The 12963-nt window shown below is 36.1% G+C and overlaps 1 long non-coding RNA gene and 1 other non-coding gene across 2 annotated transcripts; both read right to left on the reverse strand.

Moving 5' to 3' along the window:
* Positions 1-4446: 4446 nt before the first annotated feature.
* On the reverse strand, positions 4447-4519 carry LOC120252462. The gene has a single exon (XR_005533996.1). It is a non-coding gene; the product is annotated as a small nucleolar RNA snoR53Y (small nucleolar RNA).
* Positions 4520-10763: 6244 nt separating this feature from the next.
* LOC120251139 lies at positions 10764-12674 on the reverse strand. Its single transcript, XR_005533385.1, has 3 exons — positions 12561-12674; positions 12099-12170; positions 10764-10818 (listed from the first exon to the last, which is right to left on the reverse strand). It is a non-coding gene; the product is annotated as an uncharacterized LOC120251139 (long non-coding RNA).
* Between the last annotated feature and the right edge of the window lie 289 nt (positions 12675-12963).

Below are 12963 nucleotides of genomic sequence, written 5' to 3' on the forward strand. Positions count from 1 at the left end.
CGTGTGAAGCTCTTGGTCATGGTTTTGAGGGTATTTGTGTCATTTCATTACCCTAATATCCCATTTTACTCCTTTTCTTCTTCTTATTTTCTCATCCTTCTTGGATGAGAGTCTTCCCTTTCATCTCCACCTTGAATCCCTTCACCCTTAACCTTGGAAGAAGCCCCATTCTCCATCCTTTCTTCTTCTTGAAAACTAGCATTCTCTAGGTTGATGATGATCAAGCTTCTGGTTTTCCTCCTTGGTAGAGTGAAGCCATCATTTTTCCTTCTTGGAAGCAGAGATGATGAAATCTCGACACGAGATAAGGAGCCAGTGGAGGAGTAGAACCCCTCTGGGAATCTAGTCACCTAAGTTGTGAGTGGGTTACATGATTACATAATTCTATTAAAATATTATTTAAAGATTTTTATTGCTTGATTTGGAAGTTTTTCATGGCTTAATTGTATTATATTGGTGTTTTGATCGGTTTGAAAAGGAGTTTCTATACTATTAATTTTTATATGAAACTCTTGATATTTGAAAATGATTAGGACTATATGTGTATTATTGGATTAGAATGGCTTTGGTTTTGTGATCTTAAATCCCTTGGAATCTTGTGATGACTTTTAGTCAAAAAGATTGAAGTTGAATTGTTGGAGTATATGTCTTGTTGGGTATGTGAGCTTATTCTTAATTTCTTGATTGAGTGAAAATAGAAATGTTGTAGGTATAGCTAGCAGTTTAGGCCTAGTTATTAGTAAATATTAACATGTTGGTGACGAGTTATTTTAATGTTTGAAAGGGCTAAAGATTAATTATTTGGTTTAGCGTCTAGAAGTTTGGATACATTGAATCTATATTTGAGACAGAAAATGAGAAGATATTATTGATGATGAAAGCTTCAAGCATTGAAGATATTTAATTATATTTTATTTTAGAGGTGGAATTGATTTAAGAGTTAGATTAGAATGTATGCTTGATTTATGTGTAAAACTTGGACATTTGTTGGAAGAATAATGACGGACAATACGTGTTGCATATACTAAGTATTGGAATGAATTTGCAATGCCAAATTGAAGGACTTTGTTAATGCTCATGAATTGTTCGGTGTAATTCCCCTAAGAAATGGAAGTCAATTTTGAGAGCTTTTTATAAGGAATTTAGTATTGGTGAAGTTAATGTTGGTGATTTGGAAGTAATGGTTTTTTGTTGAGGAATTTGGGTTTGACTTAAGTGCCTGGAACTTCTAAATAATTATCGGTTTGTGTAAGTGAATACTTGATGGTGTGTAAACCTTGTAGACAAATGAAAATTTTGAATGTCAAATTTGGTTGATATCTTGGCACGCAAAGGTGCAGGTAATGACAATAATATATCTGTATGTTTAGTGTTGCTTTAGTATTTTTAAATTTGTCTAATTGGCAATCATTCACTTGTGGGTGAGTTGAACTTGTATTTTAGTAATGGAAGTTGGTAAAGACTTGTACATTATTGAGGATCTGTGGTGAATGTCTTTTAATAACTTGTGAGATATTGTAAAGGTGATTTCAAGTTTGAGAGAAATGTAATTAAGATAATATTTTCATTCATTTATGGAAGACTTGTATATTATTCATGAATTGTCCTTGGCCTTGCACATATATTTTAGTGAAGCTTAGTGAATTGTTTAAGAGGCTAAGCTTGAACTATCGTAAGTATGGATTGAGTTTTAATTAGGCCAAAAGCCATGTTTGTTTTGATGAATTTTGTTACATTTTCAAAGACATGTATAATGTATTTCATAAGTATACTCAATGTTTTCTTTCAACACTATTGACATTTACTTTGGGAAATGGTGGGAGCTCCTTCATTGCAAAAGCTTGGCTTTGTTGATTTTGTCAATGATTTTGTATATTCTTTTAGAATTGTGCTAACACATTCATTGAGTGACTTTGGTTACTCATCTTCTCTTCCTTCCTTCCAGGCTTTAGTTTCTAGAGGCGTTGTGGTAGGGCGGAGTGCTGGGCATCTTTTTGTGTTGTTTTGTTTATCGAACTTTGATATATGTTATTCTCCAGCATGTTTGCATTGTATATGGAGCAGGGGGTCCACTAGTGTCATGGGTTCTAAAAACATATAAGTTTCATACACTAATTATCTTTAGAGATATTGGTAGTACTTGTGATTTGCATATTTCTTGGAATCATATCTTTTTGTTTATGGAAGTTTTGATTCCTTTGTGCTTTTATTCTGTTCCATATTCTTTATGTTCTTTCATTTATGATTTTGGGTTCAGAATTGTGGAAATCCAGGAAAATTGTTAGCCTTATTGTGACTCAAGGATTGAGGGATGTTTTGGCAATAGAATAAAAGCTAACAATTGTTATCCACTAAAAATCACACGGTCTCTTTTGATAGTGATCAGCTTAAACATTCTAACATCTCATAAGAATAAACATAAAAAGATTACAAATTTAACATTCAATAAAAACATAATCATTCAAACATCAAACTTGAATTAAGTAAAAAGTCCACAAAAACTTACATAAAAAAAATCGAATATGGGGTGATAAAACCCACCTCAACAAGCAGCAAACACCAGGCCTCTAATCACTAACCCCATAATCCAAAAACCATCAACCCAATAATATCTTCTAATCATACACAAGAGATCTAAAATTAGATTAGTCTCAAACAAATGCACATCGAAAGCTAAATTAAAACACAAATAATTAATGATAGTAAACTTCTGAAATGCTTACCAGGTTGGTTTACAAAATGGGAGGAATATACCGAATTTTAGCTAAAATTATGTAGAAACACTATAGTTTCTTGTCGTTTGGAAGGTCCCAAAACACCTTTAGTTGATCCTCATCTTTTACCAAGGCTTGCAATATGATTAGTACCTCGTCATCATTAAGTCTGACAATATTAACAAGTACTTACTAATTTCTTCTTTCCTTCAATTTCTAGTCTATCTTCTTCTCTAAGAGCTGCAATTTCAGTATTGCGAATAGCTAAGTTAGCATGTTGGGCTGCAGATTCTGCATTTCGGGTTGCTGCATCAGCTAAGATTTTAAATTCTGGACCAACCATTTCTACAAAACTGAGAAAATTTACAGATATTTGTTCCATAGTTGATTCCGTAAGAACTTATTTTCTCTTTCTTTGTGTAGATGTCTTTGTGCTACTACTATTTGATTCCATATGTTTTGGCAATAGAGTTTCATCATTTTCTTGCGAAGGCATAACAAATTCCTCAACATGCACTTGAGAAAAACCCGTATCCTCCTCAAAAATATTGTCATCCTCATTTTCATATTGTCTTGCATCATCTCCAATATCAACCCTTGCATTGCCATAAGCCCTGTCTTTTGTAAAAACTACAACAAGATCATTGAAAAATGGAAAAGACTTCCCATACAAACCAGCTGCTTCCTTATGAACCTATATTATATTAGAACGGAAAATTAATACCATGAATAGCATGTATAGTTCATAAGAAAAATTACTCAAAATAATTATTTAAACCTTGACATATTCGTTGTATGCACTTTTCTCACACATGATAGTGTTGTGTTCATAGTTCCAATCAAATCCACTAACATGTAAGATATCAGCAATTGCAATAGTTTTAGTTCTCAATAATTTTACCCGAGATTTGGTATTTGGCACAACTTTCAACATGGTCTGTGGAATTTTGCCTTTTATCATTTTTTGCAACTGAAGAAGATATCTACCTCAAAATCCATTTTCATCCCTTTAAATAGGACTAATAGAATGCTCAACCAAGGCATCAATTAGAGCCTTATCTTCTTTTGCTATCTAGTAGCGTTTGTTTTGTCCATGACCCCTTTTTTGCGAATCTGAGTCTATGCTATACAAAAAAAGAAATAAAGTAATAAACTAGATGATATCATGTTTAAATAAGAAACAAGATAAAAATATATGGCACACAAGAGAAGTACAAAATATCTCAAACATAATATTAAAATATCTTATTTCAATAAAGAAGCCCTAGAAATATGTTTGCTCAAATTAAGCTTATGTTTTCTACATTTATGGGGCGTTGATCATGAGCTGGACAAGTTATTAATGGATGAAATGAATATTAGAAAAACAGATTTGGTATTAGCGAGTAATATATTGGCTGAATCATGGCACTGAACCCAGGAAAAAAAGCCCTTATGCACTTTGTAATTATGAATGTCCTTCAACCAGTTTGAATATTACTAAATAAAATGTTAATGTGCACTCACTATATCAAGTAATGAATCAACAATCAATGAAACAAAGTAATAACATGGTTTAAGTTGGCATCACACGAAACCCAATTCATCCTACTTAAATACAAAAGGTCAAGATAAAATATTTGATGGATGAAACACGAGAATTCTAATTAGTTTACTATTTCAAAACTCATTCTTTGATCTTCACATAGAAAAAACCAAAAATAGCATTAACATAGAGAAAAAAAAAAGCACAAATTCCCTCAGCATATATATTAATCATCAATATATTTCAGTATTAGCATGGTTTCTTCAACATCATTGGGAACCCAAGAAAAATTACAACTACAAAACCAGAAAACCAGAATGAGAATAAATAATTCAATTGAATCCTAATTTCTTCAGTGTCCAGCTCATGATCAATGCCCTATAAATGCAAATCATACTGTTAAATTGATTCAAAAACCATCCAAAGATTACAAGTGCTATTTTGCAAGGAAAAATAGATCCAAACAGATCAAATGTCAAACAATACAATCAACCAATTTTCCTCTTCAAAGATGTGTTAAATCACTCACCTTTTTTGGCAAATCTGTTGAGGGCCTTACTTGCACTTGGAGCTTCAGAAGGAATCGCACCCTTTTAAGAAAGGTCGGATGATCAATGAAGACGCCAAGAGGATCGTTCACAACTTTGTTGATAATGATCATGCAAAGACACTGGTCAGATCAGAGATTGCATCATTTGGTGATGATGAAGAATTCGGTGCTTCCGACAAGATGGCTAATCACTGTAAGGAAACCAATCCCTCTTTCAGCCGATGAAATTTTTGTGATAGGATCAGGAGGAGGAGAAAGGTTTGGCTAGATCGAGAGAGGAAGTGAGAAAGAGAGATCTGAAATATTTAATAAAGGGCAAAATGAACTTTTTACCAGATAGGCATGGCCATTACCCCCAATATTGGGGATAATGGCTACTACCCTGGTGAAGAGATTTCTAATCCCCTCTCAAAAGTAATAAAGCCAGCCCAATGAATACCGAAACATGGGTATCAATTGGGATTAGTAAACATCCTCCTCTATAGGGGGATGATTACTCGCGTCCAAACGGGTTCAAATAACTTTTTTATATAAATATTGAAAACCAAAATATATTATAAATATGGTATAAATAAAGATTAAATGATTTTTAATTATTTTTGGATAAGTTGTTATTTATATTATCAATCTATACGAATAATAATTAAAAGTTAATTATTTGAACAAAATGAAAATGTCTAAATAAATTATTAATTATATAAATTAAAATAAATATATAATATTATATGGTATATGTAATAATTATATATATATATATATTGCAATTAATATATTATATTCATTTATTTTTAAATTATTAATTATTTTATAAATACTCAAGTAAAACAAAAATAATGATATTTTATTTGATAAATTATTATTTATATTATTAATCAACACTAACAATAATTATTAAAATTTTACCATTTTGAGCAAAATGAAAATGTATAAGTAAATTATCTATCATATAAATTAGGTTTAACTCTCTGAATAGTCCCTCTACTTTTTCAAATGTGTCATTTAGGTCCCTATATTTTAAACTATAACTTTTTAGTTCCACTATTGATTAGATCAAGCTATGTTAGTCCCTACCAGGGTTAGGGTTTAGGTTTAGAAGGACTGGCATGGCTCAATTTAAGCAGTAGTGGGATTAAAATGTTACAATTTAAAGTATAGGGGCCCAAAGGGCACGTTTGAAAATGTAGATAAACTATTCAGAGAATTAAACCTATAAATTATAATTAAAATTATGTAATCATTTCGTATATATAATAATATTTACATATGTATATATATACATAGTTTCTCTTTTCCTTATAATTAAGACTAACTCTACATTTTAATTTTCAAAATTTAATATACATATATATATATATATATATATATATATCTTAATTTATGATGATTAATAATAGATAATTAATATATAAATTAATAATACATTAGTAAAAATTTGGTCCTCACTACAGATCAATAATGATTCTAGAGGCCATTGTTTTGGGAGTGTACTAATTAAGGTTAATTGGTTGTTGAAACATTTGGTTGGAACATAATAAATGGATTTTATTTGCATTACTCAATCATTTTGTTGGTTTGAGTTTTAAAAGGTTTATATAAATTAGATTTCATAACTATAAAAGTCAAATAATATAAATAGAAAAGTTCAACATAATTAATAAAAAAATAAGAAATTATATCAAATTAAAATCCCTTGTAAATCTTTGACAATTTATTTCAAATACAATTTTGTTGCGCATTTGCAATAGATTGAGTCTATTGCAACCATTCATTGCAAAATTATAATATCTTTCGTAGAACCCTTTGCAATGACTCCCATCCATTGCAAATCCATCGCAAAATATCTCCCACCCACTTCCCTCCATTTTTGTAACCTGTATTTGTGCCGTTGTAATTCTATTGCCATTTTGGTATAAAATCTTCGCAAATTTTTCATTCATTTACAAAGAGATGGCAATTCTGTTGCAAAGTTGAAACAGAGGAATTCCATTGCAATGGATTTTTTTTGTAGTGTTAATTTTATAACCAAGTGGTTGTCATTTTAGTATTAAAATATATGAAACATTAAACAAAATGAATTGGAAGCCTACTATCCAATAATTCAGTAATCTAACAGTCAGCATAACATATCAAAACAACAAACAAATCATAAAAATTTAAGGTAGATAGATAATAAAAAAGAAACATGACAAGGAAGACGCATAATAACTGCACATGAGATCCAAAACACAATGTGAATACAATTTATGCTTAAATTGGTTTAGTGTCTAAATATAATTAATTGATATGAGTGAATACAAACCATGCTATTCAATAAAAGCACATTAAAAAAAAGGGCAAAAATTGAATAACAAACCTTTGGCAAAATAGCAAAGAGAGAAACTAAAACCCAAAAAGGTATTAAAATCCATATATCATAAGTATGATAACAAATAAAAACAATGATAATTGGCAAAAAAAAAACAAAAAAACAAAAAGAAAAGGAAAGGAAAAATCACAAGATATAGATTAAAAAACAAAAAACAAACTAGAACTAAAACCAAACAAAACATAGTCAAAACAACAAATCTGGGGAAAATAGCAAAAGGAGAAACAATGATAGCAAAGAAAGAAACCTGGGAAAAGTAAAACCTAATAAGAGACCATGATAGCTAGTTAACATTAGACACACATGAAAAGCTTGAAAAACATAATGTCACTAGAAACCAAGATAGCCAAATGAAAAAAAATAGTTAAGAAATAATGACCATATCAAGAACATTTAAGACAACAAGGAAAATAAAGTGAAAGCATGTTATTTAGCTAGTAATCATCATAAAAAAAATAACAAGGAAAATGAAGAAAAATGGTATAGCAGATCAAAGAGGGAAAATAAACCTATGAAGCCATGATGACAATAGACAAACACAAAAACCAATGAAAAGAAAAAAAAAGAAAGCGATCACAGGAAAACCATGAGAATTAACCACACACACACACAACAAATACAAAACTAGTTTGAAAACCGATCAAAATATCAGTGAAGATAGACCATGATATTCAATAGAACCATAAATAACAAAAGGGACAAAGGAAGGAGAGAGGGGGGGATGGGGAATGCATACCAACTCTAGGGAAAAATAGGAGATTGAGAAAGTTAAACCCCAAAACATGACAATAGACATATATGGTAAGTATCACAGGGTTTCTTCCTGTGCTCGGGAAGGTTAGTGCCTTACCGAAGGGAGATGGTCGAGGAGGCCAAGCTATGCCAAAATCCAAAGTCCAAAGAAAGTTAATGTCCGTACGATCATCCGAGCGGTGCGTGGGAGGCACACATGATCGAGGATCCTAGCTGAGAGTGCCAAGCAAGCGTCACATGGGCCAGTGTCGCATGTGACCGGGGGCTTACCGGGCAGCGCGAATGAAGTAATGCGTGTGGCCGAGGGAATTTGACTGAGAGTGATCGTGATCGAGGGAAAGGCCGAGGGGCCGAAGATTGGCTAAGTGTTGGCTAATCAACCGGGCCAAGCGTAAGCACTGACATTGTACGGTCGGTCAGCTTGATCAGGCTGGCGTGAGAGGGCTCTCACCCAGCCGTGAGCCAAGACAACATATATAGGCATGGCCCAGGGAATGAGCAAGTCATTGGCCGGATACCGAGAAACATGGCACGGGTCACTATCGGTGTGGCACAAGTCACTATCAGCATGACGTGAGCGGTGTGGCACGGGCGCAAGGCGCAATCTGCGCAGCGTAGGACATGGTGCGGTGTTGGCAGGGCATGGGCGCACGTGTGGCTCGGCATGGTCCGGTGACACGAGCGGTACGGCCGGCCATGAGGTCACAAGGCTGACTTAGGCTGACATAGGTGGCATGGCCGAAGGTATGACCGGTATGAGCAAGAGAATTTATCTATTTACCTTTGCCTGTAAATAGGGATGAAGAGCAAGTGAAGAGGCATCTTAGGCATCTTGGGCTTCCTTGGAAAAACGGGTTTCTTCCTTGGAGTTCTTGATCCTTTGATCCTTTGATCCTTGGTGGGCCAGTGGGTATCCCTTGGTCCTTAGGCTTGGGAGGTTAAGACTTTGGGCTACCTTCATCCTTTGGGAGTTTAGATGAACGGCTTGGCCGGTGTTGTTAAGGCTCATGGTGTAACCTTGACTTCATTCTAGAGAGTTTAAGTTTCTCTCTTATCTCAGGTTCTTCCATTTCTTGTTTCCTTGTCTTGTGGGTGTGGTTAGTTGTATATTTTCTTGTCGGGGCACGAAAGTGCGATTCTTGGGCTTAGGATGGGTTGGTGTGAGTGGTGTGTAGCCAATCACCTAACGGCGCCGATCAAGGTGGATAAGCGCCGTGACAAGTGGTATCAAAGCTACAGAGCTCTTCATCAAGCAAGATCGGATGCTGGTGGTGGAGGTCTAGTACTGGGCAAGCAACCTCAAGACTGAAGGAACCCTCCTAATGGCAGGAGGAACGAAAGATCGGCTGGATCATTTGGATGAGCGCACTGAACACATCGAGCAAGCAGTTGGGTGGATCGATGATGTGCTAGGAGGCTTCGAGAAGGAAGCGGCACCCTCGTGATCTATATGTGCTAGGTTAGAGGACCTAGGCCTACTGGAGATGAGGTGTTTGGTGGAGGTGCTAGCTGCAAAGATCCAGGAGCTCTCGGAGGAGCTTGGTGCACTGAAGGATGCTGGACTACCAAGCAGGTCGACTGGGCGGGGCACGACGGTAAAGTACCCTGAACCTTCATCCTTCAATGGCATTCACGATTCCAAGGAACTGGAGAATTTCCTATGGGATATGGAGCAATATCTCATAACGGCCAAGATCCCGAAACGGGAGCAAGTACCCTTGGTGGGTATGTACTTGTCTGGGGATTCCAAGTTATGGTGGAGGAGTCGCCAAGTCGAAGATGTGTGAGCGGGACGGGAGACCCTCAGTTCCTGGGAGGAGCCGAAGAAGGAGCTGCGGGATCAGTTTCTTCCTAGTGATGTGAGTTGGGCTGCCAAGATTGCCTTAAGGGAGTTGAGCTAAACATGCACCGTACAGGAGTATGTGAAGGCGTTCACATCTCTTATGCTTGACATCACCGACATGTCCAAGGAGGACAAATTGTTCCACTTCATCTCTGGATTGGAATCGTAGGCTTAGGCGGAGCTCCATTGGCGAGGTGCGGTAGACCTGCCTACTATCATCGTGCATGCTGTGGCACTGATGGATTACCGGGTTGTTCCTATATCAAGTCGGGACAAGGGTAAGGCCCGATTGAAGGAGGAAAAGCCCGAAGAGAGCAGGGACTTCCCGTGCGAACCTCGTGGTGGGAAGGCTCATGATACAACAAAGTCTCGAGATTCTAGCACCGAGTCAAGACGGGAGGACTCGACCAAACCGAGGGGGTGTTTCATCTGCGACAGACAGCATCGGGCAAGGGAGTGTCCAAAGAGGGAGAGCGTGGCGGCACTTGTCACTGCGGAGGACAGTGAAGGTGAGCAACCAGCTCGACTAACCCCTCTACAACTACAGTGGTGTCGTGGGGTGAATGCTCAGTTTTCTTGATGTAGGCGGGGGCTGAAGAGGCATAAAGGGGGGAGAGGGGGCGGGGGAAAATCGAGTTTTGTCACGCCCCGTCTCGCGGGTCCCACTCATGACATACCGCCACGATAACCCAAGGGAGGTCCAACACTAACTCACCCCTAGATCACCGTAAGGCTAACCTATTTCCTGTACAAAACCACTATAACAATAAAAAACATTCTAGCAATCCAATATACCCAAATGCTCCTACACAACCCATCACTTTAATTTAAACCATGACAACAACCATTCACTTAGAGAGTATACATCTCATACACAACATAAAAGCTAACCAACATATATAAAAAGTATCAAAGAAGAAAGATACATATTAATATTAGGGGTTGGTAATATCCTAGTGGATCCATCAACTACATGCCAAAAATATATAAGCTTCAAACACGACTTAAGAAAAATACAAACTACTCTGCCAAGCACTTCACGCTGCTATCCCGCTGCTGTGCTGTCACCTGGGGGAGGGAAAAAATAAAGAGGGGATGAGTAACTAGGTTACTCAGTGAGTGGCTAAACATGGAGCTATATCCCATACATAATATATTAAAGTAAAAGGTAAAAAAAAAATATATTTCATTTCCTCAAAATATTCAATATACTTTGACTGTCAAGTATAAATTAAGATATAAAATTTACAACAATGAAATGCTCGATAAAACTCTTTTTAAATCATCTCAAAAATCCATATGAGTAAGAAATCCAAGTTTATACTTTGGCTTAGTAACTCATAATTCAAAAAAATGTATAAATCATTGATTAAAAATAAACAAATATATTTTTAAATAGCCTCGAAAACCCTCCCTCGCTAACCGTGGCGCATGTTAGGTCGAGCCACCAAGATGCGCATATCTTGGCGTTGGTCACTGGGAAGTTCGTGTGGTGACTCGAACAACCCAACTATATCCAAGTCGTGGGCTCTACGCTCCCACCGAAATGGCATAACCGGGTTTGACAAGATTCCACGCCACCTCTAGACAGGTCGGCCCGTGGAAACCATCCACACTCTCACCGCAGTAAGTATTGGGGTTTCCCTCGTCACCATCAAAACCACCCCGTCAAGAACATGAAGGCCGTAGCCCACCATTTCCATGGATATGTTCAAGACCCCACGGGTGTTTGCATAGCAAAAATCCCAAGATTTATAACAACATAAAAAAAGTGTCCTTATTCAGGGACTATATTTACAATTAATGAACAAGAGTCATTAATACGGGTAAATATCATTCGGCCCTTAGGCGTAATATACATACCAAAAAGGAAAGCAAAAAGTCTAACCATGAGATCACAAATATTCACAAATAATAGTCTCATCCCAAGAGTGAATGACTTGCTCAAAAATAATTCCAATGAAACCAATTTCATCAAGAATATCATACAAAAAAACCTTCTTTGAAAAAATATAGTTCAAATGTATCATCATCACAATGAAATCATTTTTGGTTTGCATAAGCTTTTTATGAACATCCCAACAAGAACATCAAGTCCCGTGAAAAACACAAAACTTGAAATCATATATTATAAAAATATAGGGTTTTTCTAGATCACAAATAATATATTGAATCTTTCCAATAATCATGGAAAAAGCCAAATTATAGTTCATCATGATTTCTAAAATCACACTGAAAATATTTCAAGAGTTTTATTGGCAACAAGGAGTTTATCCTTCAGAAATAAGCAAATTTAGTATTATAAGCATGCATGATTTATAGTCCATAATTTAGTAAATCCCACTCACAAACTTGGCAAGCTAACACCCTCCAAGGTTACTTGTCTGCAATCTCTTTTCCTTTGCTTGAAGCTTCTCCTCCTAGAAGCCGTTAAACAACCAACAAAAGCAAGATTCAACAACAATTCTACAACCAATTAAAAAAAAAAGAAAATGTGCTTAAAATAGGAGTAAATTGCTTCTAGAGTTTTCCAAGCACTCTAATAAGAAGATATAACAAGAATGAAACCTTTAAAATCCTCAAAATCAGCAAAAAGAACAAAAGGACTTTAACTTGGTTCGGTGCTACAGTAACCCGAACCTTGAGGTGCAAGATGTCTCTCATTTCCTCACCAAATCATGGTTTTACAACCTTAAAATGATTCTAATCTTTAAATCACTTCAATAACTAAGATTTCTCACAAAAATTTCAAAGAATCACCACAAGGATGAGAGGAGAGAAAAGGAGGAAGTTGATGTAGCCTAACTCACCGATAATCTTCTCTATGCCTTAATCGAACTCTTCTTCTTGTAAGGAGATGAGATTTCCACTTCTTATTTTGTTTGGGGATCAAAGATGAGAGGTTTGAAGAGAGAAAAATGAAGAAAATCAGAGGAGAAGGAAGAAGGAGAGAAAAAGAAGTTAGGAATGTCCTAGAAGGTCCAAGAAGGCCAATATATATACCAAGGCTCGTGAGACAACTTTGAGACCACTTCTGAAATCTTCACGGGCTCCATGCGCCCGCATGGAGGCCGTGAGGCTTTCAAGTTGGTCCAATTCAGCCCAACAAAAATCGAATTTTTACCAGAAACCCTCACGGGCTTCCATGCGCCCGCATGGAAACCGTGAGGCTTTCAGGTTGACCTCTAAAACGACTCTCTCCCACTTTATAAA

Source organism: Dioscorea cayenensis, chromosome 20 (genome assembly GCF_009730915.1).
Source record: "Dioscorea cayenensis subsp. rotundata cultivar TDr96_F1 chromosome 20, TDr96_F1_v2_PseudoChromosome.rev07_lg8_w22 25.fasta, whole genome shotgun sequence".
Taxonomy (NCBI): Eukaryota; Viridiplantae; Streptophyta; class Magnoliopsida; order Dioscoreales; family Dioscoreaceae; genus Dioscorea; species Dioscorea cayenensis.